Below are 19,221 nucleotides of genomic sequence, written 5' to 3' on the forward strand. Positions count from 1 at the left end.
ACAGGAAGAGAACATAGGTGGGGTTTTTTCTAAGCACAGTTTAACAAGTTTAACAATAGAAGCTGGTAACATTCAGTAAGAAAAGCAAGGTGACATTTCATAATGCAATTTTCAAGAAGTTAAATCAATCCACTAACAAAAGCTTGATTTTAGCAAACATTCTCTTCTTACAGCAATTTCCCAGTATCTTTAGGTATCAATCAGTAACCTGACTGTCTTTGAGCCAGCCACCTTGCTGTGTTACAATTCCTTATCTTACAACAGAGACTATAGCCTGGGGAAAATTTCCTGTCCTTTGCAAGGTCAATATTTGAAACTGAAAGGCTTTGGAAAACCAGGCCCTGTGAAGTACATTTGCTTTATGCATACTCCGTAGTCAAGATTTGCTGCCAGTGGTGAGTTTGTGGTTTTCTGAGCTGCAGAGATTTTGGAAATGCATTAAGAGATATGATCCTGAGTTTGTCATCATGCCTTGCAGAGATGGCAGAAGCAGAGGAAAAGCCTTCATGGGCTGAGTACTGCCTGGCAACCACTGTCAGGATGCACGTGAGAGGACAGAGGGCCCGTGCTGTGGCTGATCCTATCTGTCTTCTTCACCTTAAGCATTAGGAGGAAGTTTGAGAAATATCTACTCATGCATGTTGACTAGGTTGGTACATAAAGGCTCCACAAAACATGTCAAATATCTGAACTGTCCTATGCACTGGGAGCCAGTCTACTGGACATCTGCTGTCTTTGCTTGTCTCTCCTCCTTTGGAAACATTGCCCCAATTCTTTTGGGGGAGCTACTTTCCCACTGTTTCATGTGCCCTGGTGAGTCTGTGATCACATATCCTGTTTTCTGGGACAATCTGACTTGCTTTTGCAAACTTGAGATTAGATATGGAGAGGCTTGAGCTGGGAGGGGTTTGGGGTGAGCCATGGTCCAGGGTCCTGCTGAGAGTCCCAGGTTGCTGCGGCTGCTTTCTCTCCTGGCCTTCAGGTCTGATGGGTTACCCGGGTCCATCTGGGTAGAGGGAGGGCACCTCTCACATGAGGGTCTTGTGACTTTCTTCCAGGGGGGAAGGTCAGAGAGACCTTCCTGCTTCTGCTGTTTTCTCATATGCCAGGGTGCCATATTTGGGGGTTGTGTGTCCTGAACCCCATCATCCATGCCAGAGGGCTAGCACATGTGGGTCAGGGGAGACCCACCCCACATCAACCAGAGCAACTCAGCTTTCTCTGTTTCACACATGGGTGCCATAGAAGGTTTTGTCTGAGAAAAGGGTAGTTTGAAAACCTCCAGTGTCCTGGGGAGTGTGGGAGCTACAGTCAGAGACCTGGGTTGAGCCCCAGCTCTGTTACAATATAATTCTGAGCACTACTGACCTCTGGCTTCCTTTTGTCTGAAATGTTGTGAGGACAGAATTCATTATTTTATTGTTAATCATCTTGAGGGTGATGAAAGAAAATGGTATCTGTCTGGTCAAGGCAGCTGACGTGGAGTCAGAAGACCATCTCAGCTTGAGCTGCAGGTACATCTCATCCACGGGCACCCCGAATCTTGAACTCTTGCAATCAATCACACCCAAAGGCGTTGTAGAGTTTAAACTTTTCCAATCAGTCACAAGGGTTACAACCTCCTGGAAGAATGAAGGCCAGCACATCTGCTGACCATCTGTTGACTGTTACTCCACATACCTCCTGTCAGACTGGAAAGCTTCTAGCTGAGGCCCATCTCACAGACTGCTACAGCCAGTCGCCACTGCTAGCACCCACCGTGATGTTAGACAAACACCTGCTGTAGCTGCCTCCTCTTCTGATGGGATTTTTTCCTTTATGAGCCTGACTTCTCCTTGAGGCAATGAGGCAATGTGGAGCACATCCCAGGCTGCAGTTACTAAAATTTGGCTCAGATAAACTCTTTGTCATTTAAGTTGTGCCTCAGTTTCTTTTCAGGTCCACGAGGGTTTAGAAATTAACCTTTTGCTCTTAGATTGAAGTCTGTGTAATTTTGAATTTCTTTGGATGTTTTTTAGATTACAGTGGAGATATTTTGTAACTAGGCTAGAGTTCATTTTGTTCGTGAGATTTAAAGCTTTAAAAATGTGTCTTAAATTTATGTGACAAGCCTAATTCTGACCCCAATTTCTTTCTTTCTTTCTTTCTTTTTTTTTTTTTTAAATCTTTTCTTCATGGAATACTTACCTTTTCAACTGCTATTTAGATCTCAAAAACAAAACCTACTTGCTCTGGTTTCCAGTCCACGGTCTTACATAACACAGAAGTGTAGTTTGGAAGGCTGTGGGTATTGTCATATTTCCAACGACGAAAGCTTCCAGTTTCACAATCTGTTCTGCCTCAAAAACCTCAGGAGAGCCAAGACCAGGCGAGGAGTCAGCGTCCCATTGCCTCAGGAAAAAATACGCCCGGATAAGATTACAGGAAAACACCTAAATTACTTGAACCCATTGCCAACAGTGTTGTTTCTAAGCCGAAATCACAGCTATAATTTAGAAAATCTGGCTTCTGTGTGATAAAAATAACATACTGAAGATTGTTTCTATGCTAAATATTTATTTGATGTTTTTCCTCATAGAAAAGTGACAAACCCAATTGAACAGATGTCATCTATGAATACTTTTGATTTTAGATCCTGCATGACAGCCATTGATGGGGAATAAATTAAATAAAACTATAAAGTCCATAGGCTAGCTATTAAGCGGCAGGCAACACATGTAGCTGGGAAGAAGAGGAACATTTTCAGGACTGATTTACGCTCTGCGTTCCTCAGCCATCCCGACGGAATTCAGCCGCTTCCTCTGCTCTGCTCTTCCCCCTCCAGGGCACTGTCCCCTTGGGCACGCTATTTTACTTATTTATTTGTTTATTTTCTCTCTCCTCCTGCTCCTAAGTTAGCTTTTTGAGAGACAGGGCTGAATCTTTGTCTCCTAGAGTAGCAATGGTATTAGTAAATACTCAATGAATATTTTTTGAATTAGTTAATTTTTGCCACGAGGGATCATCTCATTTAGTTCAACTGAGTTTTTATGCATCAATTACAAAATTATTGTCCTGGGGCCAGGGGAAGAACTTCCTCTTCACCCTTGAAAATCACTAAATATCACTGTCAAATTCAGATCAATATGAAGAAAAGGCACAACAAATTTTGCTGTTTTAATGTGCTGGAGGGGCAATGCAGGGGGCAATCTCGACAGTAGTGTCCTGAAAGAAAGTGAGCCCAAATGCTGGGCACTGACCAAGCTTTATTAAAGGAAAAGAATCTGCCAGGCTGCGGTTGAAATGGAGAGCAGCCACCTGCGTTGGGCTGGGAGGGCTTATACAGGCTGTAGGGGAGGCCGACGTAATCAGGGAGGGGTTCGGTGCTGGGTGGAGGAGTTTCTATTTCTCAGAAACCACGAGGTTTCTCATAAGGGAAAGGCTGGCAACTGTTTTGTGCTGAGTGTGTGTAAAATGGTGCCGGTCATGTCCAAGATGGCACAGGTCACATCCAAGATCCATCATTCCTGCCTTTTAAGTATAGGGAGAAGGGAAAAGGGGTGAAGGTCCCATTCTTCTGAAGCCACTTCCTGCTGGAGATGGGTGAAGATATGAAAAAAATAAAAGATTTATGTTGGCGGGTAAAACAATTAGGTGGCAGGGTATTGGTTTTGTGTGGGGGGGAAGGGCTGTATTCTTCTGGGGAAAGGTCGACAATTCTCAGGGGCTGAAATCCTCCTCCCAGGAACAATTTGTCAACCTTTTGGTTGGTGAAGGCCTGCATACATTCCTCTAAGAAACTAGAGAAACACCAAAAGAGTCAGGAACCAAGAAGGACAAGGCCCATCATGGTCAGGGGTCCAACGTGTTTTGTCCTGAAGTCCTTCCCCATCACCATAGCCTAGGTGACTGGTTTGGGTGAAGCAGAAATGTTTTGTTGGAGAGGGGGCACTGGACTCCAGCAGAATCCCCTTTGGAAAGAGCTGTCCAGTAGATTTTACCCCTGTAAGAACATGATGTGGCAGTTGTCTGCTCATAGCATGTTGTGGGAACGTATGTCAGGGATGTGAATGTGTCCTGTGGGGTTCCCCCGAAGATTCTGGGTGGCAGACCCAGGAGGTTGGAAAGTGTCCTTCCACCCACCAAGACCTCGGTTATACATTGTGAACAGGGTGTGGCATATGCTTCTGTCAGGAAAAAAACAAGAGGAAGAGAGAAGGCAGGTGCTCAGGGGCTGAGAGGTTGAGAGGGTGCATAGTAGGAGAAAGGAGTAGAGGGTAACCTCGTCGGGGGTGTAATCGCAGAGGGCGCCCTGCCAGGCTAGTTCAGTTACCCACTCAAGGATGCCTTCAACACTGTGGGTCAGGACCAGTCTTGGAGCAGCTCCAGTGTGAAGGACGTGAAGCAGGTGTGCAGGAATGAGAGGATAATCCCCAGGGGAAAGATCATCCTTCTTCTGGGATTGGGGAAGAGTGGAGGTCCTGGAGATTTTCAATTTTGTGGGTCCTAAGATAGATGAAGTGTAAGGAGATGTTGGGTTGGGAGTTAAGCAGAGGGACCCCTCTGGCTTGGTGTTAACAGATTCTTTGGGTAAAGTCTCAGGTGCTAGTTTTACTGAGGATAAGTGATACCAAGGGGCCTCTCCTAATACCTTTACTGCCATGGGGGTGGTGAGAAGTATTGTACAAGGCTCTTCCCAACACGGTGAGAGGGGCTTTGGGATTCGGGTTTTAATATACACTTGCTGTCCCGGGCTCAGTTTAAAGTCTGAGGGGGTGGTGGGGGGAGGATGAGGTAAGAAGGTCTCTAATGAGTGAAAGAGTAGGGAGATACTGGCCTAAAGTCGATGAGCTGGAAGGGAGAGGTGTGAGAGTGAAGGATCTGCCATACATAAGTTCAAAGGGGCTAAGGCCAGTGGGTTTGCAGGGGGGCAGCTTGCAAATGAGCAAGTTCTAGAGGGAGAAGTTGGGTCCAAGGGAGGTGAAGTTCCATGGACAGCTTGGTGAGGTGTGTTTTAATGAGGTGATTGGCTTTTTCTACTTTGCCTGATGACTGAGGCTGATATGGTATACGTAAGTCCCATTTGATATGTAAGGCCTGTGCTGTGAGTTGTGTAATCTGGGAAATGAATGCTGGGCTGTTATCAGACTGGAGGCTGGTGGATAGGCCAAAACGAGGGATGATTTCTGAGGCGAGAGCATGCATTACTGCTGCAGCATCCTCTGAAGTGCAGGCAAAAGCCTCAACCCAACCTGAAAAGGTATCTACTAAGGTTAGAAGATAGCGTGTTCTCTTGTGGGGAGGCATGTGAGGAAAGTCGATTTGCCAATCCTGGCCAGGGGTGTATCCTCTGGACTGGTGGGTGGGAAAGAACCGAACATGGAGGCCACCTTAATTGGAGCAACGAGTACACAAAGGACAACTTTGAGTGATTTGTTTAAGTAACTTGGCCATGTGGGAGAGTAATATAAGGGCTGAAGAAAACCTAGTAGGGGTTCATAGCCTATATGAACTGAATTATGGAAATCTAAAAGGATTTGCTCAGCTTGTGTAGTAGGGAGGACATAGTGACTGGAGAGAGTAGACCAGTTGTCCTTCCTCTGTGCTCCCAACTGTTGGAGGTGTTGTATTTCTTGGGGTGTGTATTGGGGTAAGGGCATAGGGACCATGAGAAGGACCTGAGTGGGAGAGGAAGAGGGGGGGTCTGATGATTGAGCAGCCTGTTTTGCAGTTAGATCCGCCAGTTTGTTTCCCTGGGCTACGGGGTCGTTGGAGGTTTGGTGTCCTCTGCAGTGTATAACCCCAACCTCCTTTGGGAGTTGTGCAGCCTCAAGGAGTGTTTTGATAAGATGTCTGTTTTTTATGGGCCCTCCCTCAGTGGTCATGTATCCCCTCTCCTTCCATATGGCTGCGCAGGAGTGTAGGATGTGGTGAGCACACTTAGAGTCTGTGTATATACTGACTCATTTGTTACTTGCCAGAGTGAGAGCATGGGTGAGGGCAATGAGTTCTGTCTGTTGGGGAGTGGTGTTGGGGGGAGGGGGCAGCCTCAGTAGCTTGTGTGGGATTTACCTCTGTGTGTTGGGGCCGCATAATGGGATACAGGGAGATGTGTGAAAAGGGATAGAGAGAGCCTCCATGTAATTATGTACTAAGGGTTGTGAGTGTTTTGGGATGAGAGTGGCTGGATTTAAGGGAGGGCAAGGTTTAAAGGAGAACTGGGAATTTTCAATGCAGGTAAGGTGGATAAGTTGTAGGTGGGAAGGGGAGAGAATTGACATGGTGTAATGGCTGAGAAGCTCTTGAAGATGATGGGGGGAACAGATGACTGTTTGTTGTCCAAAGTTAGTTCAGAGCTTTCTTGTGTTAAAAGGGCAGCTGCCGCCAAGGCCTGTAAACAGGAGGTCCATCTCTGGGCTATGATTTCTAGTTGTTCAGAGACGTATGCAACCGGGGAGAAAATATCTCCTGCCTCTTGTCTCAGGACCCCATCTGCCAGTCCTTGGGTCTCAGTGACGTATAAAACAAAAGGATGAGACGAATTTGGAAGAGAGAGAGCTGGGGCTGTGAGAGGAGCAGTTTTTAATCACCGGAAGGGAAAATGAATGGGCTTTGTGGGACGTTAGTGAACAAAGAGGGGTTCCGCAACTTAACAAGGATAGGGGAATGGTGTGTAGCAATGGAGGGAGAAGAAGCGTCCCATAGTAGGGTTTAACCTTGTCTGAGGGGGAGGGGAAGGTGGAAGCCTCAGGGGCCAGGTCTGGGATGGCCTGTAGCAGGAGTATTGTAGCTGGAGTTAAAGTGTCTAGGGTAAGAGTAGCCTTGAATTTGGAAAGAATACCCCATCCCAGTAAGGGGTGGGGGCTGGGCATTGAGGCATTATTAAAAATTTGTATGTGAATTGGGTGTGTTGTAGGGTGTAGGAAAGGGGTTGAGTGATCCACGGGTGGGATTCTGATCCCGTGACCCCTACTATTGTGATAGAGGATGGAGTTGTTGGTCATGCATATTCAGGAAGGGTAGAGTAAATGGCCCCTGTATTGATGACAAAAGAGATAGGTTTACCTGCTACAAGGTGAGTTACCCTGGACTCATGCGTGGTGATCTCCGTGGGGGCCTCAGAACCTGGGCATCATCAGTCCTCCTCTTGGGCGAATCTAAGAAGTTCCGGTAGGGATGGCCATGAAGCCAAAGGCTGTGGGTTGGGGACTGGACCACTCACTCTCTGGTGACTGGGACAGTCAATCCCCCGATGATTTGGCTGTTTGTAGTGAGGACAGGGCCCAGGAGGAAGCCTGGGGTTATGACAAGCCCATGCCCAGTGGCCAAGTTGACCACATTTGAAGCAGTTCCCAGGTGGTTTTCTCCTGGGGTCAACCGGCTTAGGGGTATGTGAGCCTCGAATGGCATTAGCCAGGAGTTGGTGTTTGGCCTGATCTCTTTTGTATTGATCTTTCTCCTCCTCCTCCCTATTGTTAAAAACCTTGAAAGCTGCGGTGAGTAGGTCTTGTTGGGTTGTATTTGGACCCTCCTCGAGATTTTTAGTTTTTTTTTAATATCAGTGGCTGATTGGGTAATGAAGCGAGAGTGTAAGAGGGCCATGCCTGCAGGGGAGTTTGAGTCTATACTTGTGTATTTATGTAAAGCCTCAGAGAGACAGGTTAGGAATTTGCTAGGATTTTCAGTGGATCTTTGTGTGATTTCTCTAAGCTTGTCATAATTGACTGACTTGCAAGTAGCCTTTTGGAGGCTGTGAAGTAGGTGTGTGATCATATTATCCTGGAGGTCCTGGTCCCTGTGGCCAGCCTGGTAGTCCCAATTTGGGTCTGTGCAAGGGACAGCAATGGCTTCCACAGGCTGCCTATTATTTGGGGCATGTACCTCATCTGCCTGTTGTTGAGCCATTATCCCAAACTTTTCCCTGTCCTCGGGGGACAAAGTAGTAGTGAGAATCATAAAAACATCATGCCAGGTGAGATCATAAGACTGAGTGAGATACTGGAATTCTTTGAGATATGTGTCTGGTCACACTGGAAGGATCCCAGTCATTTTTTTTTTTAATTTGGAAAAGATCAGAAATGGAAAAGGGGATGTAGATCCAGAAGAAAAAGAAGGAGAGGGAAGTTTGGGGGGCTGGGTATGGGCATCATGTGACCTAGTATGGGGAGGAGAGGGAAAAGGTGAAGGGGCAGGTGGAGGATCTGGAGCATAAAGAGGTGGTTGGGGAGCAGAGTGATCTTGACAGATCAAAAGATTGATCCAAGTCCAGAAGGGAAGTTTGGGCATGAGCTAGGAGAATTTGAGATGTAGGACAGTTTTGACAAAGAGAAGGATGTGATCAGAGATAGAAGAATGCTTGAATATAAGGAATCTCTCCAGCTTTGCTGCTTCAGTGACCAAAGTTGTCTAGCTCTCTGAGAGTATCCAAATCGAAAGTGCCATTTTCTGGCCATTGGGATCCATTGTCTAGTTTGTATTTAGGCCAAATCTGATTGCAGTAGAAAATGAGGTGTTTGCACTTAATATCTCCCTGGAGGCCAAGAGGTTGGGCAGGAGACAGCCCAGAGACATAGAGTGGAGAAAATGAGATGTTTAGCTTTAATGTGTCCCGGGAGGCTAAGGGGTTGTAGAAAATGAGATGTTTAGGTTTAAACTGGCCAGGAGACAGCTCAAAGGCATAGAGTGTGGAGGTTTGGATTGTGAAGATCCCATTTAGAGGGTAAGAAAGGAGGTGATCAGTCTCAGTAGAAGAAGGGTAACACCAAGGAGCATCCTCATTGGTTTGTACCATCTTTTCAAGAGAGGAGCCACTGACCAGCTAGAGGAGCATCCTCCAATAGCTGGGGGGGCATGAGAGGGGCTCCCTTTGCCAGGAGCCTGGTCTTCGGGAAGTAGGTAGTAGTCATAGAAAGTAGTCAGGGGAACCCATAGAAGTAGGACAGACCCACTGACTCACCCTGAATTGAGGCCAATGTTGGATGTGTTGGTATTGAAGCAGCAAGAGGATAGAGTCCTGGAGGTACCTGATTTGGCAGGTCCAGGAAGGGCAGCTGGGGGGCCAACCAACCCAAGAGAGAGGATCGTCCAAAGGTCTTGGCCAGGACCCTTCCCAGGTTTCAGCACCAAAATGAAAGAAAGTGAGCTGAAACACCAGGTACTGATCAAGCTTTATTAAAGGAAAAGAATCTGCCAGGCTGCACTTGAAATGGAGAGCAGCAACCAGCGTCAGGGTGGGAGGGCTTTGGTGCTGGTGTGGAGGAATTTCTATTTCTCAGAAACCACAGCGTTTCTTGTAAAGGAAAGGCTGGTGGCCATTTTGTGCTGAGTGTGTGTAAAATGGCACCAGTCACGTCCAAGTTGGTGCTGGTCACATCCAAGATCCATCAGTGCCCCAGTTTCCCAATAATCCAGTGGTGTGCAGAGCTTGTACACCAGTGTCAGATGAAAGAGAGGTGGGGAGGGACAGGCCCTGGAACAAGTGCCCACCTGAGACCAGGTTTCTCTGAGTTCTGGGGAGGTGGTGTCACAGGTGAAAGAAGGAAGGCACAGGTTGGAGTTAATCACAGACTGTTTTGCTATGCACATGGAAATATTTCAGGAATAGACAGTAGCCAAGTGAAGGGCCTCAGAGGAAACCTAGCTGTTTGCAGATTTTTCTCTATGGATGTAAATTTTCCCACAAAAGGTAGCCTTCTAGTTATTCCAGTCTTTCCAGTCTCTCTGAATTAGTCATCTGGAAATATGTCAAAAGAAATACATTTTGGACTGAAATATTTTGCTTTCCCACAGTCGCTATGTGTAAAACTTTGACAAACTATGAAAAAAGGCTGAAGATGGGTGAGATTCAACCTTTAGAGATTATTACATATTGTGTTAGTGTGAAGGCAGTGTATGTTGGGTGTGCTAGTTCCAGCTGCTAGAACAGAATGCCACAACCTGTGTGACTTAACCAACAGACGTTTATTTCTCACAGTTCTGGAAGCTGAAAGTTGAAGACCAGCGTGCTCTCATGGTCAGATTCTTGGTGAAGGCCCTCCTCCTGGTTTTAGACTTCTCATATTCTCACATGACCATGAGCAGAGAGAGCTTTAGTGTCTCTCTCTTTACTAGGGAACTAATCCCATTCATGGGGATTCTGCCCTTCTCCCAAAGACCTCACTTCTAATACCATCACCTTTGGGGTAGGAATTTCAACATAGGATTTGGGGGTGGGGGACACAAACATTCAGTCCATAACAGTTGGCACTTCTTGGGCAAGTGTTGTCTTTGGGCAATCCTATCAGAACCACAAAGGGGCTTGCTAAAAATGCTTATTCCTGCAGCTAGAGTCACAAGCTAGAGTCATTAATTTAGTCATTGTTTCTTCTTGCTGTGGATATTGGAGGGCATTCTGTTGTTAAAAGAAACCAAACAGGCAAACTGAGTTAATGGCTTAACTCAAATACAGATCTGGAGTTAATTAAAATACTTTTAAAAAAAGATTTTTTTTTTTCAGTTTCAGGTGCGTGTCTACTTCCAATCCCATAAATAAAAGCATCAGTAAAAAGTAGAGGGAACCAAAAGAACCTGCTAGGACCAGGTTGGCTAAATTACAGTGCCCTGGGAGGTCTGGAATAAGTCGGCAATCACATCCACCCATCCTAGAAAACATTGTCATAAGACCATTTTTACTTAGAAGGAGACTTAATGCCACCAAAAAGCTATAAAATAACCCAGAATTCTTATTAAACTAAATCCCTGCATGTAGGATGTAAACTAGTAACAATCCCAAATCTACACATCATGTACAACCAGCAGAAAACCTGACAAAGTGATTAGGCTGGCTGTCCTCTCTCTCCTTTGACCCTTCCCCTTCTTGTGAACATAAAGTGCTAAGCTCTGCTGGCCTCTGCAGAGCGCATTTCCCAGGGTGACCTGACTATGTGTCTCCCCCATTGCAATGGTCGTATGAGCAGAATAGATCCTTGCTCTGTGTGTTTGGCCTCAGTTTCTTCTTAGGTCAGCTGTAGATAATTAATTACCATTGCGTTTAGAGGGGATGTGGAAGAACACACCATGTCACAGAGGGGCTAAGTTTAATAGAACGTGGGAGGCTACCAGGCTCTTGATTATATTACGTCAATTAAAGCGTGGTTGCATAATTTTTTCTGCCTTTTTTATAAGCTTCATTAAGATTAAGTGGAAAAAGTATCAGTGAAGCATGACTTCATTTGTTTATCAGCTAGAACATTTTTAGGTTGGGGTTCTCTCATTCATTTATTTTTAATAGGGAATTTGTAATTTTTGGATAAGTACATAATATTTATTGAACAGTGTGATACTGTGAAATAATTCAAAAATAAACTCTATGACATAAAATAATGGAGTAATCTGGCTTCTAGAAGCCAGTTCCCTGATTTCTAGTAACCACGAGGGACTCCATCTCTGCTCCTCTTGGGTTATGCAGCACCTGCGGGCATCTGCCTGTGGGCACCAGGAGAGAAGGCAGCCAGTGTCTGAGCTGCTGGCACGGGCCACATCTGACCCCTAAGGACTCTGGGACTTACACAAAGTAGGATCGAATGTGGCATGCCCTGATCTCTTTGAACTCAAGAGATGGTTTCCTTCCCCTCTCCTGTATTTTCCCTGCCCAGCTGGGGCTGGGGCTGGGGCTGGGGCTGGGGCTGGGACTGGCCCCCAGCTGCTGCCTCCCTGCCTGAGCTGCCCAGCTGGTCCCTGCTCTGCCTCCCGGCCTTCTCCTAAACTCACAACTCTGATGGTCCACCCCATCTCAGGGGGCTCCTGTCAGCAACAGAGGACTTCAGGGTTTGGCATTCCAGGGGTTGCAAATGTGGTTCTCATCAACTTCCAAGCTCAGGTGCAAACCCTTTCCCTGCAGGCCCTGCCCAAGTGCCCCAGAAGCTCAGCCTCATCAAGGAAGGAGTAGGGGCGTCTCCTGACCTTCGTATCTTTGAAGTCTCTTGGTTGCACCAGTGAACTCCAGATGCTTCTGAGGCTAAACTCAAAGCCGATATCTCCACAATCATCAATGTGATCAATGAATGTGCTGGCACTGATAGGGGGTCCCTTCGACACCTTCTACTCTTCAATACTCCTCTTTGCATGGCCTGTCCCCTTGCCTCGTAGGCTCTACAAGGGTCTCCAGGGACCCAGCTTGTCTGTTGCAGGTGCTTTTGGGCACGGGGTAGTAAAGGCAAAGGCTGGAGGGACAGGGGCCAGTCTTACCAGCTGTCCTTCACGCTGCAGTTGCCATCCCCAGAACCCACAGACCCAGCATCCTGGATGCCACACAGCAGGGCACTGGGCCCTGCCCAGCCCTTTCACCATGAGGACCAGCTTCAGCCTCCTCCTCACACTCATCCGGTCCCCTCCTGGCCCTGTCCTGGTGGCCCTGTGCCCAGGCCACCCACCTGCATGTGTGGCTCAGCAGCCATGGAGAAGTCATTGGCACTTTCTATTTTATTTGCTAATGACAGCATGAGTGTGGTTTCTCCAACGTTGTATGCAGACAAAATGGAGGCTCCTCAGGGCTCAGGAAGCAGCTGTCCAGGTTGAGTTGTGAGGGAAGAACGAGGAACAAAAGGCAGGAGGTCGCACCCGCGTGAGGGGCATAGGGAGGGGACACGTGGCGCTCCCAGAAGCCCACCCATATTCAACCGTTGGACTTTTTAAACTTTTAGGTAATTAGGTGCAAACATGCACCTGAATAAGACATCACTAAGCCCCTGCAGGAAGGGCTGGCTAGATTTTGACAGGCAGGGGCGGAAGAGTTTTGGGGCCCTCCTACCTTGCTGTGAGAGAGCTGCCTCTGCTCCTCGTGCCTGGGGAGGACAGAGTGGGGACCCCAGAGGAAGACAGGAATTAGAGGCCTCACAGAGGCCTGGGCAAAGAGACCCATGGCTGCATCCAAGGAGGCTCTTGGGTGTCATTCTGTCTCTCTTTGGGGCCATCTGATCATCCCCAAAGGGTCAGGGAGCCAATTGGGCTGATCATGGGGTGTCCAGACTTTCCACATTGGATTTTAGAAATCTGGGAATGGCTTTCTCACCTGGAGTCACTGGTCTACATTCAGAGGTAAATGTGTGATAGAATATCCTGTGTTCTGCAATTCAGTGTGGTTGCTGAATTGTTGCAAGCCGGTGCTCACTGAGACAGGTTAGAAAGCCCCAGATCAGATCCGTGCAGCTGCCTACAGAGTTCTTGCAGTTATATCCTGCTGCACCAGGCCATAGGGTCACAGAGCCTGCGAGAGCCCTGAGCAGTTCTGAAGTCCAAGGCCAAAGAGGCTGACAGAAACTGCAGGAAGGGCTTAGTGAATATGTTAAGTAGGGGGAAATTGGGTTTTAAAATCTGGAATTATGCAACCGAGAGAAAGGAAACTGAGGCAGGGATTTGAAGGTGGACTCCAAGTGCATAAGGAAATGTTAGAGATAGCCCACTTGTGCCTGCAGAGAGCACGGGGGAGCAGGTTTTCATACGTGGCTTCAGGGACTTAGATGAAATGAGTCTTTTTCCATTGAAGGCACTAAAATTCAGTGCAGCTCCCAAGGGGTGGAGGGAGGGTGTGCCCTCGCCTTCTCTGCCACAGGTGACAGCTCCACTCACTGATCATGTACCGTGTGTGATCTGTCACCCTCACCCTGTCCCCATTTAGGGAAGAGCAATCAGGGCTACAGGGGCAGAGGATGGAGCCCATGCCATCAGGGTGGCAGAGCAGGGACCAAGGCCAGCTCCAACTCTGCAGCCTGAGAGCTACAAGCTGCTCAAGGATCCACCTTTGCAAATGAGATTAATTCCTTCTACCTGAAAGCCACAACCGGATGAAATGTCAGGGATTAGTTGAGCCCTAAAATTGGGTGACAATAGTTTTTGCTCAATGTCCCTGGGGCTTCTCTTGAAACCAGGAGTCAAGGCTCATGGCTCCTTCCTATGCCCCACTGATTTTCAGCCAATACTGCTGATGCCCTGAGTTGGCATCAGTTAGGACAAGTGCTGAGATGCACTTTAAGGAAATATGTGTGTGTGTGTGTGTGTGTGTGTGCATGCGTGCGTGCGTGCGTGTGTGTGTGTGTGTATTCTGAAAGAAAAGTGTGTGGAGGACTAAATGAAGCCCTACAAAGGACTGCTATTTATATCCTTCAATGCATTTGGAATTGAGAGTTTAGCCAAATGTCTCCACAGGATAAAGGGAGCCACCCAAGCATGGGACCAGCCCTCCTCCCCCAGGCCTGGCAGTGTATTCCTGGATGACACTCAGTTCAGCATTTGGGGACAATAGCTACAAAACTGAGCCACTTGTTGGGAGGCAAATCTGCGTGGGTCTCTTGCATGGCTGCATAGCATCACTGGCTGCTCTGGACCTGGACCATCTTCCCAAGGATATTTGTAGAGTGGACAGCCTGGGGAGACAGAGGCAGCATCTCCCCCAGGAGCAAAGGGCAGGCCTGCTTCCCATCCACTGTGATAATGTCTCCTTCTGGGGCAGCACTTAATAAATGGTTGGGGTTTCCTGAGTTAGGGTCCCCATCTGTGACACAAATTCCCATGACATGTACACAGAGCTCAGCTGTTGCTGTGTGGTCTCTGACCCAGGAGTTCTGCATCTACATCCAGTATCCCTGAGGTAGGGGTCAGCTAACACGTCAGGCTGACCTTTAGCCTTCATACTGGACTATTTTCAAGGCTCAGAACACACCTTGCTAACTGGTGAAGGTCTTCTGCATCGAGCCAGTCTGCAAACACTGGGAGAAATTGTGGTTTCTTTCAAATGCCTGAATTTCAACTAAAGATGACAAGGCATACAAAGTAATAGAGAAATATGGCCAATTCAAAGGAAAAAAAAAAAATCTCCAGAAACCATTCATAAAGAAACACAGCGATCAGACTTACTAGACAAAGATTTTAAAACAACTGTCTTAAATATGTTCAAAAAGCTAAAGGAGAAAAGAAGGAATAGAGAGAGAAAGGGGAAGAGAGCTTATATGAAGAAATAATGGCCCCCAAATGCCCAAGTTTGAGGAGAGACACGAACATACAAACCTAATAAACACCAAGTAGGATAAATGTACAGAGACCAACACTAAAAGTCATTATAATCAAACTGTCAAAAGACAAAGACAAAGAGATAATCTTGAAAGCAGCAAGAAAAATATGACATGTTGTGTGCACGGAATCCTTAATAAGATTATTGATGGATTTCTCAGCAGAAACCTTGCAGGGCAGCAGGCAGTACAATAATATATTTAAAGTGCTGAAAGAAATGGGCCAGCCTGTGGCTCACTTGGGAGAGTGTGGTGCTGATAACACAAGGGCCTCAGGTTCAGATCCCATATAGGGATGGCCAGTTAGCTCACTGGGTGAGCATGGTGCTGACAACATCAAGTCAAGGATTAAGATCCCCTTACCAGCCATCTTTTAAAACAAACAAACAAACAAATAAATAAAATAAAGTGCTGAAAGAAAAAAAAAAGAACTGTCAGTTGAGAACCTCATATCTGGCAAAACTATTCTTCAAAAATGAGGGAGAAACCAAGACATTCTCAGATAAATAAAAGCTGGGGGAGTTCATTACCACTAGACCTACCCTACAAGAAATTCTGAAGGGAGTCCTTCAAGTTGAAATGAAAGACCACTAAATAGTAACTAGAAGCCACATGAAAATATAAAGTTGTCTGTAGAGCTAGGGCTAGGTCTGGAGCTCACAGACCCCTCAAGCCCATTCACAAACCCTTCACATGCAGGTCTACAAGCTAGGTAACAGGAAAAAGGTCCTTGGAGCCATGGGTAAAGAAAGAATAGTCTTTATTCAGCACACACACATCTAAGAGCTAGGCAGTCCAAAGAGAAACTGAACAGTTGCTGGCAAAGTCCAAAGAGTAACTGAGCAGCTGCCAGCAAAGTAAACATACTCTATTGTTAGATGTGAGCTCTGCTGAGCCACTGCTTCACACACTGAAAAACACAACAATAGCAATAAGCTAAAAGTACCTGTGTGTGCATGTGCAGTAACTCCACCCCACACAACTTGTTTACAGAGAATGTGCTGCACCACCCCCAGCCAGACCTGAGACAAGGGGGCCTGACCAAACTACTTCATATTCCTCACCTTGTCCATTAAAGATAAATACATGAACAGATGAAAAAACCAATATTATCATAATTTTGGTGTGGAAGTCCATGTATCATTCTTCCACAAGATTTAAAAGACAAAAGCATACAAAAAATTATAAATCTATGTTATCGGGTACACAATATATAAATATGTAATTTGTGACATCAGTAACATAAAGGGGTGGAGACATAAGGGAGTAGAGTTTTTGTATGTTATTCAGGTTAAGATGGTATCAGTTTAAAGTAGATTGCTATAACTTTAGGATGTTATATGTAATCACCATGGAAACCACAAAGAAAGTATCTGTAGAACATACACAAAAAAAATTGAGAAGAGAATCAAAAGTGTCACCATAAAAAAATCAACCAAATATAAAGGAAGGGAATAGTGGAGGAAACAAAGGACAAAAAAGTATAAGACACACAGAGAACAAACAACAAAGTGGCATTGTTAAGTCCTTCCCTATCAGTAATTCCTTTAAATGTAAGTGGATTAAATTCTCCAGTCCAAATACGGATTAGCTGAATGGATTTAAAAAGCAAATAAACAAACCAGGATCCATATACGTATGTGCTGTCTACAGAGATTTGCTTTAGACCAGCGACACACACAGGTTGAAAGTGAAAGCATGGAAAAAGACATTCCACGCAAATAGTAACGAAAAGCGAGCAGGAGTGGCTACGTTAAATCTAGGGTCTATTTCTGAGCTATACATTCAGTACATTGGGCTGTCTGCAGTCATGGAATTACAACATAATGGCTCGAAATTATTGTAACTTTATAGCAAATTTGTAATCAGATGGTATAAGTTTCTAATACTCTTGTATGACTTTTTAGTCTTTCAGACATTTTGCCTTTTTTCAATACATTTTAGAACCATCTTATCAAGTTTTTTAAAATCCCATTTGGATTTTGACAAAAACTATGTTACAATTTTGTATACATTTGGGGAAAATTAGCATCTTTGCTATCCTAAGGCACTCCATCCAGCAACGTGGCATGTCTCTCCATTTAGTCTTATAAAGGTTTTGATGTCTGGTAGGGAAAGTCTGCAAAGCAGTCTTGGCTAAGCCTGTATTTTATATTTCTGTGTATGTTTTGGAGTTAGCTTGGCATCCCACACACATAATAATCTCAGTATATTGATATTAACAATACTACCAACAACTCTATCTCTGTAAACAGTTTAAGATTTCTTGTAATCCTTCTTGTCCTTAGGGTGTACTCCTATGAACATATAGAACCAAATTGTTATGCTTTGAGGTAATTTTGAAACAGTTCCTGTGTAATTTGTCACCAATGCAATGTACACCAATGTACACCAATGCAATGTGCACCTTGATACACCTTGTTTGTTTTATTTTGCTTTCGATTTTTTGTGATTGATTTAAAATTTTTCTTTTATAGATATCAAAAATATTACATGGTTTTAAAGCCAAATCTACAAAACAAGGTATATCAAGAGAAGTTTAATTTCTAGTTTCTAGCTCTGTCTCCTTCTACCTTATTCTCTTCTTCCCCTCTATATTAGTCCATTTATGTTGCTTATAACAAAATATCTGAAACTGGGTGACTTATAAAGAAAAACAACATTTATTGCTTACAGTTTCTGAGACTGGGAGGTCCAAAACCCATCTGGTGGTGGAGACAGTGACCCAGGGGTCTCACATTGTGAGACGGTGGAAGCAGAGAGAGCAGAGAGAGAGAAAGACAGACTTACCTGTTCTTTTAAAGCCCTCAGAACCACGCCCCTGACCACCATTTTTAATCCATTCACTACTGCACAGTCCTACAATCCAATCACCTCTTCAAGGCTCCACCTCTCAATTACCATAATAGGATTTCCCACCCCTTTTAACAGTCACAATGGGGGCTGAGTTTCTAATACATAAAACTTGGGGGACACAATTCAAGCTTCAGGGAGTTTTGGGGGGACATAATTCAATACACTTTATTCTACAATGGCCCCCCAAACTCATGTCCTTTTCACATGCAAATGCATTCATTTCATCCCCAAAGTCTTAACTCATTTCAACTCAAGAGTCCAAAGTTCAAAGTCCCATCTGTGAAATCAATACAAGTTATCTTCTTCCAAGATACAGTGGTGGGACAAGCATGGAGTACATAGTCCCATTCCAAAAGTGAGAAATAGAGGACCAAGCCGTGGCGCACTCGGGAGAGTGCGGCGCTGGGAGCTCAGCAACGCTCCTGCCGCGGGTTCGGATCCTATATAGGAATGGCCGGTGCACTCACTGGCTGAGTGCCGGTCACGAAAAAGACAAAAAAAAAACAAAAGTGAGAAATAGGCCAAAAGAAAGAAGTAACAGGTCCCGAACAAGCCTGAAGCTCAGCAGGACATGCATTGAATCTTAAAGCTGGTGAATCTTGTAACTTGACTCCATATTCAACATCCTCTGCACACTGGTGTGGGGTTGGGTCCCCAAGTCCTCAGGCAGCTCCACTCCTATGGCTTTCCTGGTCTCAGGCCACACTTCAGCTCTCCCAGGCTGATGTTCCACTCTAGTAGCTACACAGGTCCGGGGTCTCCAGGTAGTACCGCTCTCATAGCTCCACTAGGCATGGCACTGTTGGGGTTTCTCTGCTGCAACTCTGATCCAACATTTCCGCTCCACATTGCTCTAGTGAAGGCTGTCTTCAGTGACTCTACCCCTGAGATGGATCTCCTCCTGGGCCCCCAGACTTTTCCATACATCCTTTGAACTCAGGGTGGGGGCTACCAAGCTTCTACAGCTCTGGCATTCTACGAGCCTGCAGACCTAACACCACACAGATGCTGCCAAGGCTTCTGTCTTGTATCTTCCAAAGCTGTACATCCAGCCACACCTGGGGCCAAGTTAGCCACAGATGGGGCAACCAAAGCAGCTGGGGTGCTGGTGCTGGAAGCAGCTTCTCAAAGTGGCCGTGGGCATCGAGCCCGTGGAGGGCACCTGAGGCCTGTTCCCCAAGGCCATTTTGTCTCTCTAGGTCTTTGTGCCTAAATCCTTCAGGGCCTTTTCCTCCTTCTCTTGGTAATCCCATTCTTTTGTGTTAATCTTCTTAAAACTATTGAATTTTTTCTTCTGAAAATGCTCTCTACTTCTCTACCACTTGCCCAGGCTGCAAATTTTCCA

Source organism: Cynocephalus volans, chromosome 5, assembly GCF_027409185.1.
Source record: "Cynocephalus volans isolate mCynVol1 chromosome 5, mCynVol1.pri, whole genome shotgun sequence".
In the NCBI taxonomy this organism is placed as follows: domain Eukaryota; kingdom Metazoa; phylum Chordata; class Mammalia; order Dermoptera; family Cynocephalidae; genus Cynocephalus; species Cynocephalus volans.